The 16,383-nt window shown below is 37.1% G+C and overlaps 1 pseudogene; it reads left to right on the top strand.

Annotated features, from left to right (window-relative positions):
* The first annotated feature begins 1,159 nt into the window (after positions 1-1,159).
* On the top strand, positions 1,160-1,604 carry LOC121437589 (annotated as a pseudogene).
* The last annotated feature ends 14,779 nt before the right edge of the window (positions 1,605-16,383 follow it).

The raw sequence follows: 16,383 nt of genomic DNA, 5'->3' as shown, positions 1-16,383 counted from the left end.
GTAATGTTCCATTGTTCAATTTATACATTCATTTACGGGAAGTTATATTATTGAAGTCATTCTCACCTTCAGGAAATATATTCTATCACACCACAAGTTAATTGAACACCAACACAGCAGTAGTACAACACTCTGTTAACTCTGACTGCTGGCTGCTAAGTAACTAAATAGCGTCATCACAATGTGGACATTTTGAGACAAGGCGTGACTATGACTCTAGGCTATAGTGAGATTCCATCATGCTGTTTAGAATTGTTTTGTGTAATTTTCCATTTACTATTTTAAGAAGACTATTGTCCACATCCAGCAAGAATAAAGTGAGTGAAACTGTTATGAAGACTAAGTTGTCCTTCATCTTCATATATGAATACAATGTATCTCCCATTCTCACCTCCTCAGCCCATCTCACTACTAATTTCATACTCTCTTGTTTATATTTACTTTTTAAATGATCCAACAAGTCCAATTAGTACCTACCTATGAACATGGCCTTGGGGCTGCCCACTAAAGTAGAGTTCAGGTAATCCCCCAAAGAAAAGTGACTCCGCTCAACAGTCAACTAACTGCCAATAGATGTTCAATTAGAGGTGGGGCCATAGAAATTGCTCCTTGATTTATGCTCTTCTTCTTCTTCTTCTTCTTCTTCTTCTTCTTCTTCTTCTTCTTCTTCTCCTTCTCCTCCTCCTCCTCCTCCTCCTCCTCCTCCTCCTCCTCCTCCTCTTCTTCCTCCTCCTCCTCTCTCTCTCTCTTTCTCTCTCTCTCTCTCTCTCTCTCTCTCTCTCTTTCATTCTTTTTTTGTTTTTTAGAGACAGGGTTTCTCTGTAGCTTTAGAGCCTATCCTGGTACTAGCTTTTATAGACCAGCTGAATTTGAACTCACAGAAATCTGCCTGCCTCTGCCTTCCAGATGCTGGGATTAAAGGCATGCACCACCACTGCCTGGCGATAGTTGTTGAGCTTTAAGAGTTCATTCTAAATAATTCTATTCTTACATAATTTTGTACTTAGTAATGTTTTAAAATTAAATCTTCATGATACAGATGAAGCAAAGAACAAGTAAAACAATGAAAAGCGACCTTCACACATATACTTAGGTACATCCAAATTATGAGAATTCTTTAGTTTTAGAAAATTGCGTCAAGGCAGATTACCGTCCAGCCATGGCCAAGTCCAAGAACCACACCACACACAACCAGTCCCGGAAATGGCACAGAAATGGCATCAAGAAACCCCGGTCACAAAGATACGAATCTCAAGGGGGTTGACCCCAAGTTACTGAGGGACATGCGCTTTGCCAAGAAGCTCAACAAGAAAGGCCTGAAGAAGATGCAGGCAAATAATGCAAAGGCCATGAGTGCACGGGTGGAGGCCATCAAGGCCCTGGTGAAGCCCCGGGTGGTGAAGCCCAAGGTGCCAAAGGGCCCCAGCTGCAAACTCACCCATTTGGCTTTTATTGCTCACCCCAAGCTTGGGAAGCAGATTAGAAGCTACATGGCCAGGGGTCGTAGGCTCCAAAAGACAAAGCCCAAGTTTCAAGCCAAGGCAGAGGCCTCAGCTGCAGCTCAGGCTCTCAAAGGTGCCCAGGCCCCTGTGAAGGCCCCATAAAAAAAGGTCTCAGTCTGCCAATGTGAAAACAGATGGACTGGTGTGAACAGCTACACAGTATTTGCAGATGTTCAGGACCTTATGCTGTTTTTACAAATAAACTTGAGGCAAGTTCTGTTAAAAAAAAAAGAAAGAAAGAAAAAGAAAATTGCGTCAAGTTGCTGGAGAGAAAGCTCCTACATTCAGAGTATGCATTACTCATCCAGAGGACCCAGATTCCCAGCACACAGATGAAACTTAACAAGGATTTGTAAATCCAATTTCAGAGGATCCAACACCCTTGAGTACTGTACACAAGCATGTCAGCAAAACACTCATACATATTTTTTAAAAGGAAATTGCACCAATTATCTATCTTGTCTTCATATGTTTTATTTCCTAGAAATACAGTTTTCTACACTTACAAACTGACAATTTGGATAAGTTTTGGTGACATTATCATATATATGTATAAGTTGATTGATTATCCTAAAAATGAATGAAATACCAGAAAGAAGAACCTGTTACTGTCTCTTTCTAAAGGTAAATAAACCTGTCAATATCCAACTGCATGACTTTTACCTAAAGGAACTTCACATGCTTTACTTATGCCTCAATTAAATCTTCCTTTCAACATTGTTTCAGTAATTAAAGCAAGTGTATACCCTCTGGGATGTGGTTGGGTACATACTATTATTATGATTGTAATTATTAAATATATCATATTAACAATTCATATGTGAGCAAAATGTAATGCAATAAAAATTGATTTTGCCTCTTTTTGTTTTAAAATGTACAATTTAAATTTATTTGTAATGGATTCATATGAGTGTTCTTGTATTTTGTAACAACAGTATATATAAATAATACAAATACATAATTATTTTATGTTATAGGAAACAAGTACAGTTTTGGGCCTTTTGAGGATCACATTGATTAAAAGATAAGAAATAAAAGCATCAATAAATTTTGCTCCGTGATAGTATTATAGTCACTAATTAGAGAGATGATATCAAGTTCTATCAACACAGAAGTTAAAGGCTAGAGTATCTGATGTGCACATTGCTTTTCATTAGCTGTATCTCCCATCAATATTGATCAAGTTTTCATGATCCATACATTCTGAGATACACGCACACTGAGATACACATTAAAGTCACCCAAGGGAGCTAAGAGGGGTGCTGCTGCTATACCTTCAATCAGATACTTAACTTCTGAGAGTGGGGCCTCGATGAAGAAATTCAGGACCTGTAAATTTAACTAGTGCTTTAGGAGTTAAGTTTAAGAGCCAAGTTTCGTGGTATGATAGCTGGCATATAAACAGATGTTTATGAAATGAACTGTGCAGAAGTAAGTGTTGCTTCAGCTTATCAGAGGGAGAAATATGAATTTCACACCAGCATTTCAATATTTGATTGGAAATCATTTTCTGAGGAAGAGAGAGATGATGTAAACTGTCTAAGAGTATGGTTTACTTTTTCATATACTTCAGAAAGAATCTCTACCTTAAATTGTATGGAGAGTTACGCCATTACTTCCAGAGAATATTGAACAAAATTATCATTTTATAAGATATTTTTGTATCTTCTCTGTAAGCAATAAATATTTGTATGCTTTGCTAGCAAAAATGCAAAATTATTTCCAGTGAAAATACACTTAAATTTTATGTCCATCATTCTGGGAACCATAAATCAATATGCATTTAAACACATGTTATATTTCCCTAAGGCACATACTATTAGGAAAGCGTTCTAAACCACATATGATTATAAAAAAACAACAGGACCTCATAGGACCTTAAATCATGAATGTGACAATATTCAGTAATAGAAATATGAAGCCAAAAGTCAAGAAAAAAGGGGAAATCATTATTAAGTTTTAAAATTATATGAGAAAAAGTATGAATGTGGTTGAATTTTATTAAAAGTTTAAGTGGGTGTCCTTGAATGTACTTTTTTCATGAAAGCAAATCATTTTTGTCATTTGAATTACAAATGAAGTTTTGACAAAATTGGACTGATGGAGGCAATTATTATTGTAGTCTCAAGGCTGATAAAAATGCTTAATTTCACACTAACTTGGGAATGTACCAGCTGGTTAGTGCCACACAAGTTGGAATTTTAAACCTATACTAGAATCCATATAGATGCTAATGTGAGAAGCTCTGTACTGGCATCTCCTGGGTCCTATTATTTTTGTATTAGTAACAGATGTCTTCGAGAACATTAAAATATTTGTAAAACATTTTTGAAGGAATTTCTAGAACCTATTATGTGTTGCCATGTATAAAATTAACAAATAAGGATTAATATTTACAAGGTCTGGTTTATATCCCTGCTTGATGATTTTAAAATTTAAAATTGTATTCTTAAATTTTATTTTTATGTATAGGAGTATTTTGCCTGCATGTATTATGTGTGCACCATATGTGTGCAATGCCTATAGATCTCAGAAGACAACACATGATCCTCTTTGGCTTGAATTAGCTGCCTTATGGGTGCTGGGAATCTAACCCATGTCCTCTGGAGAAACAACCAGTGTTCTTAGTGACTGAGCCATCTCTCTAGTCCCATTTACCATGATATTTAGTTGCAAATTCTTTATAAAGCCGTTTAAATTTGGGGGAAAAAAGAAAGAAAAGAAAAAAAAATACTAACATCCAACAGGCAGCCTGGTGCAGGAGGTACACCATAATGTCCTTAGGAACATCCTTAACAATGTCACAATTAGGATGGGCAGTTTCTTCCAAGCCCAAGATACAAATTCTATGATGAATTTTCATAATTAAGCAGATCTTTTGAGCACTAATGCATGAGTATTGATGTGTGTTTATAGATGATAACACAAAATGGTTTATAGGAGGTTATAAAAAACACATACACATCTACAGATGTGCATTCTATTTGGGTAAGTCTGGGAATAACAAAAATGTTATTTTTTGAAATTATCCACAAAGTTAATTCTAATTTTAATTTCAATATTCCATGTATATTCCATAAATATTTCATATAAATTCCATATATACACATACCTTTTTCTAGATTATGAAATTCGTATAAAATGCAAACCTGATGCCTTGTGTGGAGAATAGTCTCTTTTTCATTAGGTAAGACAAGCAACGGGTTGACAATATGATTATGGTAAAACACACCTGTTTGGAGTTGTCTAAATTTCAGTCTTATTTGGTTCAGTAAACTTTCAATGTATCTCAACTAAAGTAATCCCCACTTTAGTAAGAAAACACATACTACTTTTTGCTACTTTCAATTTCTAAAGTCATCGATTTTTTTTTTTTTTTACCTAAAGTTGCTTTCTCTGAAGCAATATAAAGTCTGCTTGTATCAATTCATGAAAGAAATACACTTCTAATGCTAATTCTTTAATTTGGTCATTTGTCAAATCATCCATGAAGAAAATTGCCAAAGATAAAATAAAATTTTCGAAAAGGAAACAAATAAAGAAAGGTTATTATTACTCCTTTAAAAATAATTATTTATATTTTTAATTAAATTAGAGCTACATGATTTTCTCAGCTCTTAGACTCCTCCCACCTTCCAATTTCTTCTATGTCTCTTCCTGGCTTCCCCTCAATGTCATATCCTTTTATTTTTTATATAAATACACACACACACACACACACACACACACACAAACAGGTAAAAACACATAAACAAAAGCATTTTCTGGGTCTCCTTTGTTGCTTAAATGAATATGTGTTATGGCTGACCACCTGGAATTCAGTAACGAATAAGAGGGCTCTTCCCTGGGAAAAAAAATTAATCTTTTTCTCTCTAATGAATCATCAATAGCCTGTGGCTTCTCATGTGAACTTCTGGTCCACTAAGATTTTCTTCACCCTTGTTAACATAAAAATTGGTTCAGTCATTGTTCTTGTGTTGCCTGTTTAAACAGTTTTACTGTTGAGCTTTCACAGGTGTGGATTCCCTGTCACGTCTAGAACATGTGACCTTGAATCAAACTTCCTGGTCCTCTGATTTCTACAACATTTCAGTAATCACTACTTTTGAATATATGTCAGTCTCCCCACAAAGCCCTGATATTTTTGCAGCAAATTCTTTACTCCATAAAAATCTTAGTAAATATTTTTTTTCCCGAGAAGTTACACACCACTAAAATCACAGTAGCATAGTATGTGGAAAATGCAATCCCAGCAACCAGGAGATAGATTCCCTAATTTCAATGTCAGTATGACAGGTTAATTTATATTGGTAGTTTATTTTCTCCATAAAGTGGAAAAAATAATAGATACCACACATAGCTTCTTTTTTTTTTTTTTTGTATTGTTCTGGTGTGTTTTTCGAGATGGGGTTTCTCTGTGTAGCTTTGGAGCCTGTCCTGAAACTTGCTCTAGGCCAGTTTAGCCTCGAACTCACAGAGATCTGTTGCTTCAGCTTCCTGAGTGCTGGGATTAAAGATATGTGCCATCCTGGACTGAGCTCCCAAGGTCCCAATGAGGAGCGGAAGGAGAAAGAAGATGAGCAAGGAAGTCAGGACCACGAGGGGTGCACCCACCCACTGAGACAGTGGGGCTGATCTATTGGGAGCTCACCAAGGCCAGCTGGACTATGACTGAAAAAGCATGGGATAAAACCGGACTCTGAACATGGCGAACAATGAGGGCTGATGAGAAGCCAAAGACAATGGCACGGGGTTTTGCCCCTACTTCATGTTCTGGCTTTGTGGGAGCCTAGCCAGTTTGGATGTTCACTTTCCTAGACATGGACGGAGGGGGGAGGACCTTGGACTTTCCACAGGACAGGGAACCCTGACTGCTCTTTGTACTGGAGAGGGAGGGGGAGAGGAGTGGGGGGAGGGGGAGAAGGGTGGGAGGAGGGGGAGGGAAATGGGAGGCTGGGAGGAGGGGGAAACTTTTTTTTTTCCTTTTCTCAATTAAAAAAAATTAAAAAAAAGAAAAAACAACAACAACAACAACAACAAAAAAAAAAGATATGTGCCATCTCCACCTCCACATAGTATTTTTAAGATGAATCAGGCATTTCATCTAGAGGTCTTAGACCTGGCTGATACACAGTGAACACTCTTTAGATGAGATCTCATGAGGATTTTTACATTTTCTCCACGACAATTTGAGCATTCCTGGCATTTCACTGTTATGATTTGATGGGTCCTAAGATCAGTCTCATGAATAGAGTATGATTATGGAAATTTTACTGTGTTTCAGGTTAGTGAATGACAGTGCTTCTTGTAGCTTTTTTGAGACTCAAGTGAAATTTTATCTTCACATTTTTCTAGTTTTAAAAATAAAACAGTGTCGGTGGTGGCGCACGCCTTTAATCCCAGCACTCGGGAGGCAGAGGCAGGCGGATCTCTGTGAGTTCGAGGCCAGCCTGGTCTACAAGAGCTAGTTCCAGGACAGGAACCAAAAGCTACGGAGAAACCCTGTCTCGAAAAATCAAAAAAAATAAAAAATAAAAAAATAAAATAAAACAGTGTCATATTTTTGTATAAAATATCCTGTGTTATGCTTACAATTACAGAGACAATGTTGCTTTATGGAGTCTTGTAGTTTGTCTTTTTCCCTTGGAATAATCAGGACAAGACATAGCTTGTTCAATAGTCTGATGCTACCATAGACTTTTATGAAGAGTGGCCCGTATGAAGTGATGCTCTATACTTTGCCTGCTAGTGAATGACCAACAGCTGCTTAGCCTTGCGAGAATTGATGTAGCAATCCAGGAAGCCACAGCTTCTTTGTTAGTCTGTTTACCTTACATAGGAAATTTAAATGCTTGAGAAATAAATGATAATTCCTATTTGAAAATATCATTTCCATTCTCTCTATTTATTTCTCATTTTTCTATACTGAAACCAGGATTAAGCAAAGTTCAATATGCTTCGAAGTACAAACTATAATAAATCTAAAACATTTGCCTGAAAAAAGGCATCAGATTAATTAACAGAGTCTTACTCTTTTATGTTCAGACTGGGTTAAAAATATGTATACAAAAGATCGGCCACATTAAAAAAAATATGTTCCCACACCATACTGAGATAACATGCTGCTTTTGTATTACAGTGCTGAGGACTAAACCCCAGGCCTGTTGCCTGCCTGGGAATTGTACTACTACTGAGCAAAAGCCCCAGGCTTTTGGTTTATTGATATCCTTGTATTTTAAAGTTAGTTCCTTTAGAGCTGTGTTTAGTAAGTGCTTTCTAGGGGGAATTGGTAGTTATTCTCTGTCTGAGGACCATGTTTTTATGACTGTAGTGCAGTTTAATCTTATAAGCCACTTACTGATATCTTAGAAGAAGTGTTGTGCAGAATGAAATCTACTTAATGTTCTTGTTATTTTTGCTCATTTATTTGTGAGGTAAAACATCTGTACAGTATCCAAGAAAATTTCTGAAGCCAATATTTAAGTGACCTTCCTGTCTGAGCCTCATTGAGTGGTATTACTAATGGAGTCCACCCCTACACTGGTCTATTCTTGTATTTCATGTTTCCTAAAGTGTACCCCAAAATAGTAAATTCTAATAAGCCATATTAATACTTAATGCTACATTGCTTTCTATAAAATATCATGATTTAGTTCAATCTACTATAAAGAAGACAAAAAATTTGACTTTGTATGAAAGAGCATCTGTGAATGATATAATACGTATATCAAAAGAAAACAAAATGGTGAAAATTGGATTAGTGTCAAAAATAAAGTGGTTTTATTGAGTTTATTTAAAATGCACCTCTTTAATCTGTAATAGTAATATAATTCTGCTTCAAAAGTCTAAGTTTATAGATTGTCTTGCAGCACATTGTCATGCTAAACATTACTGTTTTAATAAGTAAAACTGTTTTCAACTAGGAGTCTTGAATACATTTAATTATTCCTAAAGAAAGTATTGAGCTAAGTTATGGTAAATTAGAAATAAACCAGAATTCTTCGTTTTTTTTTTATTGATTTTTATTGAGCTCTACATTTTTCTCTGCTTCCCTTCCTGCCTCTCCCCTCCCCCCTTCAGCCTTCCTCCAAGTCCCCATGCTCCCAATTTACTCAGGAGATCTTGTCTTTTTCAACTTTTTACTTCCCATGTAGATTATATCTATGTAAATCTCTCTTAGTGTCAGCATTGTTGTCTAAGATCTCTGGGATTGTGATTTGTGGGCTGTTTTTTTTTTTTTTTTTTTTTTTTACTTTATGTTTAAAAACCACCTATGAGTGAGTACATGTGATAATTGTCTTTCTGTATCTGGGTTACCTCACTCAAAATAATGTTTTCTGGCTCCATCCATTTGCCTACAAAATTCAAGATGTTATTTTTCTCTGCCGTGCAGTACTCCATTGTGTAAATGTACCACATTTTCCTTATCCAGTCTTCGGTTGAAGAGCCTTTAGGTTGTTTCAAGTTTCTGGCTATGGCAAACAATGCTGCTATGAGCATAGTTGAGCACATGTCTTGGTAACAAAGCAAACATACACAGATACAAAAAAATTAGAATAACCACCTGTATCTTATTGGATAACCATGGAGTAATGTGAGAATTTAACAACAATACTACCCCCAGAAAGCCTAAAAACTCATGGAAACTGAACAGTCAACTACTAAATCACCCCTGGGTCAAGGAAGAAATAAACAAAGAAATTAAAGTCTTCCTTGAATTAAACGAAAAGGAAGGCACAGCATATCCAAACTTATGGGACACCATGAAAGCAGTGCTAAGAGGAAAGTTCATAGCACTAAGTGCCCACATAAAGAAAACCTGAGGAATACTGAGAATTCAAGAACAATCGCAGTGGGTTTTTGATCCTACTGCACGTACTGGCTTTGTGGGAGCCTAGGCAGTTTGGATGCTCACCTTATGAGACCTGGATAGAGGTGGGCAGTCCTTGGGCTTCCCACAGGTCAGGGAACCCTGATTGCTCTTCGAGCAGATGAGGGAGGGGGACTTGATCGGGGGGAGGGGGAGGGAAATGGGAAGCGGTTGCGGGGACGAGGCAGAAATCCTTAATAAATAAATAAATTTAAAAATAAATAAATAAATAACCCCCCCCCAAAAAAAGAAAACCTGAGAAAGCTCACATTAATGACTTAACAGCACAGCTGAAAGCTCTAGAAAAAAAAAAAAAGAAGTAGAGTCACCCAGGAGGAGTAGAAATTATCAAATTGAGGGCTGAAATCAATAAAACAAAACACAGAAAACAATATAAAGAATCAATGAAACAAAGAGCTGGTTCTTTGAGAAAATCAACAAGATTGACAATGCCTTATCCAAACTAATCAAAAGGCAGAGAGAGAACATCCACATTAACAAAATCAGAAGTAAAAAGGAGGACATAACAATAGACACTGAGGAAATTCAGAGACTCATTAGGTCATACTACAAAAACCTGTACTCCACAAAATTGGAAAATGTAAAAAAGTGGACAATTTTTTAGATAGATACCGTATACCAAAATTAAATCAAGACCAGGTGAGCAATTTAAATAGACCTATAAGCCAAAAGGAGATAGCAGCTGTCATCAGAAACCTCCCAACCAAAAAAGGCCCAGGGCCGAATAGCTTTTGTGCAGAATTCTGCCAGAACTTTCACGAAGAGCTAAGACCTATACTTCTCAAATTGTTTCACAATAGAAACAGAAGAATCATTGCCAAACTCTTTTTATGAGGCCACAGTTACCCTGATTTCAAAGCCACACAAAGACTCAAGCAAGAAAGAGATTTATAAACCAATCTCACTCATGAACATGCATGCAAAAATCTCAATAAAATACTGGCAAACTGAATCCAAGAACACATCAGAAACATCATCCATCATGATCAAGTAGGCTTTATCCCAGAGATGCAGGGCTGGTTCAACATACGAAAATCTAGCAATGTAATCCTTTTTTAAATATAGAACCAGAATAATTTGCTAGATAAAGGCTGAGATAGTGTTTCAAGCTTGATTTAAGACAGTAATATAGGGATAACTTACAGGAAATAACAGTTGTGTGAATAATTGAATCAACACAAGTAGTTGGCATGTTGATGTTTAGAAAACTGGGCTATCCAGTCATTATCTTCCTACCTATTTCAGTAATCATGTCATTGTGAATTACTGTTTGTAATAATAATGATAAAAACATCATCAATGACATTAAACAATTTCCAAGGTTTAAATAGGTGCAAAATTATTTGAGATCTAAAATTTGAGACACTATAATATTTCTACCTTCATACCCTATTGAATTAAAATGAGAATGTACTAATGGTAAGTTATTTTTCCAGTCTTATTGCTCTTCTTCTTTGGAAATTTTAATACTCATATAAGATGCTTAGTTCACATCAAGTCAAAAAAGGTATAGTTTATATATATATATATATATATATATATATATATATATGAGAAGATTTTAATTTATATCTAATTCTATGTATTTCTTTTCTTTCACATAACAGATATAGTTTGACAAATTAATTGGAAAAGACCCAGCCCAGTTACATTTAGTTTCATCACTCTTAAACTCATGAAACACTCTACAACAATTTTAGACAGGAAATCTGTGCTAATAGTCAATGTGTACATGAGCAGATCAGAAAGTATGACATAAATTTTAAGGACTATGGAGATGGTGTGATGTCTCATTCTGTGTTTGAATTTCCAGGACCCATGTAAAACCTGGGTATTGTAACCCTTGGAGTAATGTGGCAAAGATAGGAAGATCCCTGAAGTTCATTGGACCTGCAAGTCTAGATGAGCTCATAAAATAAAGACTTACTGAGAGATCCTAACTTTAAAATGAAGATATAAGGCAGAAAGCAATCAGGAAATAAAGCCACACCAACCTCTGGTTTTCACTAGTAAAAGCATGCATGTGTAACCATGTGGCTGCACACAGTCATAGTAACATATATGGACAATACACACATACACACACAGACCAAGAAAGAAAGAGATAATAATATGTTCTTAAATTCAAAGATGCTTGAATACTATTATTACCAAAATGGAAAATTAAGGTAAAAAGTACTCTGTGCAAAGCAAAGTGATGAACTTGCTCTGCCTTCCATTGATTTGAGAGTGAAGATCTCCAAACAGTGTCATCAAAATTACTTAAAGTCTTCTAAAATGGGTTTTAGGCTAGAGCAGCCATTGGTTGCCCCACACCCTCAATCTGTGGGCACCTTTACTCCATCACATCCCATGGGCAGGATTGACCATAGGCCAAAATTTATGTGACTGGGTTGATTTCCCACTCCCTCTGCTTGAAGTATTTCCTGGTCAGAGCAGATGGTCATGACATTCAGACTATCTATTCACTATTGCTAGGAGTCCTTTTTAAAAAGTATTTATTTATTTTGTGTAGAGTGTTCAGCCTGGATGACAGAAAGGGACACCAGGCCTTTCTATAGATGGTTGTCAGCCACCATGTGGTTGCTGGGAATTGAACTCAGGACCTATGGAAGAACACTCAAAACTGTTAACCTCTGAGCCATCTCTCCAGCTCCCATTGGGATTCTTAGCTGGGGTCATCATTGTAGATTCCTGGGATAATCCCTTGTGCCAGGTTTTTATCTGACCCTAAAATGACCCCTCCTCTTCTAGTCGGCTCTTTCAGTACTCTCCCCTTTGGGGAACCAACCAACCTGATGGTTAACGTTTCATGTTCCCATCCTACAAGTGAGTACATGCCATGTTTCTCTTTCTTGGTTTGGGCTACTTCACTCTAGATGATTTTTTCTAGTTCTGCAGATGTTGCTACAGTACTTCATTCTACCTATAAACACTGTTTTCCTCATGTAATCCAAACTACCTTACCCTCTGCCCTGCTTTTCTGTGTTTCATTGCTTGGCTCTGTGCTTTCATTAATTTATGACTTTGACTTGATTTCTTTCCTTGTAACTCAAATACCTCCATGCATTGTTCACTTACTCTTTGCCATCACGCTCCCGTGGACCCGACTACACCCACTCCTTGCTGTTGTCTTTCTAGGATCTCCTAAAGATCTGATTCAAATTTTGGCCTTATTTTTTTTTTTTTTTTTGGATTTTTCGAGACAGGGTTTCTCCGTAGCTTTTGGTTCCTGTCCTGGAACTAGCTCTTGTAGACCAGGCTGGCCTCGAACTCACAGAGATCCGCCTGCCTCCGCCTCCCGAGTGCTGGGATTAAAGGCGTGCGCCACCACCGCCCGGCGCTTCTTCTATATTTTGTAAGCTTTTACTTTAACATGAATTTAAGTGACGCACTTGTCTGTTACTATACTAACATGCCCCTTTGATCACGCTCACCATAACATCCCACTTAACCTCAGCCCTGTGTTGGTACTGCCGGCTCAACTCCAATTTCAGTCATTGTCACTACAAGTCAGTTTAAAGAGACCCTTGGTTACTGACTCACTGCGCCTTCAAACTCTTGAACTCAAATACATTCTAGGTCAATTCAACAAACAAGCTGATGCTACAGTTCCTATTCCAGCCAGAGAAGAGTGACCTGCCCAGTTTTCCAGGTGTGGAAGTGGAAATTTAGGACAATGATGCAAGCTACCGGAAACAGCTTTATGCACTGACCATGACAATGTAGGCGCAAAGTAAAAAGAAAATCCTCGGCTCTCACCAAATCAATCAAAGTTATGTACTCTGTTTGAACCCCACAAACTGGCACTGGGCAGTGGTCAGAATGATTTTAACTTAAAGTGCTATGGACCAAAGCTCTTGTCTATGGCTGGTAACCAGGTTTAAGAGTAGAGAGACTTTGAGTCAGAGTAGGCGTAATTGCAGGGGTTGAAACCACACAGGCAGGAAGACTTTTGAGCTGCTGGGACTCAGACCAGGGTTACAGAAATGTGTATGGCACTGGCAGACCTGGGAGACATAAGTCCTCACCGTAACTGCCTCTAGAAAACCGGAGTGCCCCGATGGTCTATAATGCCAGCTGCGGGCACAGGTTCCCGCAAAAATCTTGGTGGGAAAGAACTTGTGGTAGTTTGTGCTGAAGCATGGAAAACATCAGCATTCCAGTTGTGCTCTATGTACATAAAAGTCAGGTGCCTTTCCATCAAGCTAATCTTCTTACTTAAACAACTCATCTAAATACCTAATGTTTGTGGAAAGTGGCATCCAAAAAGTGATGGAAATCAGGCAGCTCTTGAGTGTCTGTACCTGTTTCTAGATTGGAGGAGATGCACAGCTCTGTCCATTGTTCTTCTGTAAGCGTGTGCTTTCCCTCACACAGCTTTAAATTACAAGGGTAATGATTAGCTCTATAACCTGGAGCAGGTTTAGGGGAAAAAAGAACTATGGAACTATGAAGAGAGAAAATACAGTGTAGAACTTTGTTAATTTATACACACATTGGCTAATTCAACCCTGGAAAAGTTCCTTAGCCCTAAGCAAGACTGTAATTTCCCCAGAAGAGAGGCAATGTCTCTATCCAAGTTCAGGCTGTATTTCGTAAAAATCTTCTTTGGCTTTTTACTTTAACTTTGAGAAAGTTCAAAAATTAAATCTCCAAGTTTGTTCTAATAAAAACACCCTGTGGTTCATACAAGTACTTTTAAATCCTATGAAAATACGTCTCTAGTTATTAATTTTCCCTGGTAAAAGCTTATTACTTATTAATCATGCTTTCTATTTTATTATGTATATCTTTGGAACTTCAAATATTGTATAGAAAGAAGTGAGATAAGCATCTTTTAAAAAAATTAACACAAAAAAATTTTAGCTCACTCTCAGAAAATCTTCTAACAGGATAGCATTCCTTTATCTGAAAAGCAATTAATTCTACAGTACCTGAAACTTTGGCTGTTATACAGAGGTTTTTCTGAAATACTGTATTAAATCCTGAATTGTTTTAATGAGAAAAGAAAATGACCATATGTAATTTACTTCTACTATTTAAAAAGCATAACAGGATAATTACTTTATTTTCGCAAATAAGTATGCTGGATATTTAAAAGTTATTGGGCTGTTTAAAAATCCCATTATTTTACTCAGTTTTTATGTACTATAAAAGGCCATTTATTATTAATAGTACTAAAAACAAGACTTGTTCTCATAAACCTAGAGTCATCCCAAAGACAACCCCGAGGTTGCAGATACTCACTAATCTTGAGCATGTGAATATGAAGGTGTATTCAGTGTTTGTTTTGTAGAAACAGGAAAGAAACAAGTCTCACTTTGACACTTCAAAGTATAATCTTTCATAAATCATGTATGCAGTATTATAATACTTACATATACCAGCATTAGAGAATTCACAATTTTGGAATTGATGTTCTGTGATCTTTAGACATTATTCTTATAAAACTTCTTTTTACGTTATATCTTTCTGTGGTCACTTAATATTGATCATAAGTTATAATTTTTAAAAACTACTTTTTTCTTTTTATTGAAAATAGATTCTTTTCTCTCATAATATATCCTAATTACCACCCCCCTAGACACATACCCCTCAGTTCCTCCTCATCTCCCCCACGGTTCAAATCTGTTCCCTTTCCATCTTCAGAAAAAAGAGTGGACTTCTAAGGGATAATAATAAAACATAACAAAATAAAATATAATAAGATAAAATAAAAAACTATCACATAGCATTTGAACAAAACAAACCAACAGAAGGAAAGGAACTCAAGAGAGAGCACAAGAGACATGTACTCATTCACACACTCACAAATCCTATAAAAACAACAAACTGGAAGCCATAATTTATACACAGAGGATCTGTTGCAGACATGTCCAGGCCCCGTGTTTGCTCCCTCATTCTTGTGATCCATTGATCATGTTGATTCAGATGACTTTGTTTTTTTGGTGCCCTATATCCCTTCCAGTTCTTATACTGTTTCTGCTTCCCAGGGTTCCCTGAGCCCTAACAGGAGGGATGCAGGGAGACATCCTACTAGAGCTGAGTATTCCAAGTTCTATGACTCTCTGTGTCTAATATCACTGTGGATCTCACATTTGTTTCTCAGAAGGAAGCTTCTCCAATGATGATGGAAAAAAAAACACTGATCTATGAGTATAGTAAAATGTCATTAAGAGTCCTTCTGTCTTTCCTTATTTGTTTATTTGTTAGAACAACAATACTTGGTTTTACACTAGGTCCCTGGTCTATCTAACTTCTGGATCCTGGTCACGTGAACATTGCTGCCTATATGTTCTATTGTAAGCCTATATTTTTACATGGTGTGACAACCAGGCTCTCAAGCCATAGTTTCCCACCTGAGGTGGTCAGGTGACCTTCCAGACAGGCTGTTGCTAACCTAACAAAAGATCAGGATGTTGTTTTGTCCTTTTCTTTGTAATTTGGAGGATGCCTAAAAAGAGGTGCTAATTCAAGTCTAAGTGAGAGAGCTAGCATACAGAGCAGGAAGACGTGAGAGCAGGCACAGGTAGATGTGGACAGCAGGCACAGGTAGATGTGGACAGCAGGCACAGGTAGATGTGGACGTGACTAAAAGCCATTCATCTGGCTACCTAGGAAACAGAATGCTAATCAATTTACCCCTCAGTTTACAATATGGTATAAAAGCTGTTTGGAGAATAAATGAGGGGAATTTTCTCAGGTGTGAACTCAGTATTTGATGAGGGATCATGGAGAATCTCCCTCCTGACAAAGCCATGTGAGTTGCAGCTTTATCTAGTGCCTCCACGCCCGTCCAGAGAGATAGTTTATGTTGGGGTCTGGTCCAGAGAAATAATTGATGTTCCAGGTTAGCACCAGACCCTGACATTCTATCTGGTGGAACGGGCCTACATCAAGTAAGATATTGGTTGATTGCTATCACATGCTTTGTGCCACCATTGTCATAGCATATCATGCCAGCAGGACACGATTGTATATCAGAAG

The sequence above is a fragment of the Microtus oregoni genome, unplaced genomic scaffold (genome assembly GCF_018167655.1).
Source record: "Microtus oregoni isolate MIOR12 unplaced genomic scaffold, Mior012 000053F_ref0000044, whole genome shotgun sequence".
Taxonomy (NCBI): Eukaryota; Metazoa; Chordata; class Mammalia; order Rodentia; family Cricetidae; genus Microtus; species Microtus oregoni.
Note: the sequence above shows the minus strand (reverse complement) of the source record. Positions and strands in the feature narration are given on the sequence as shown.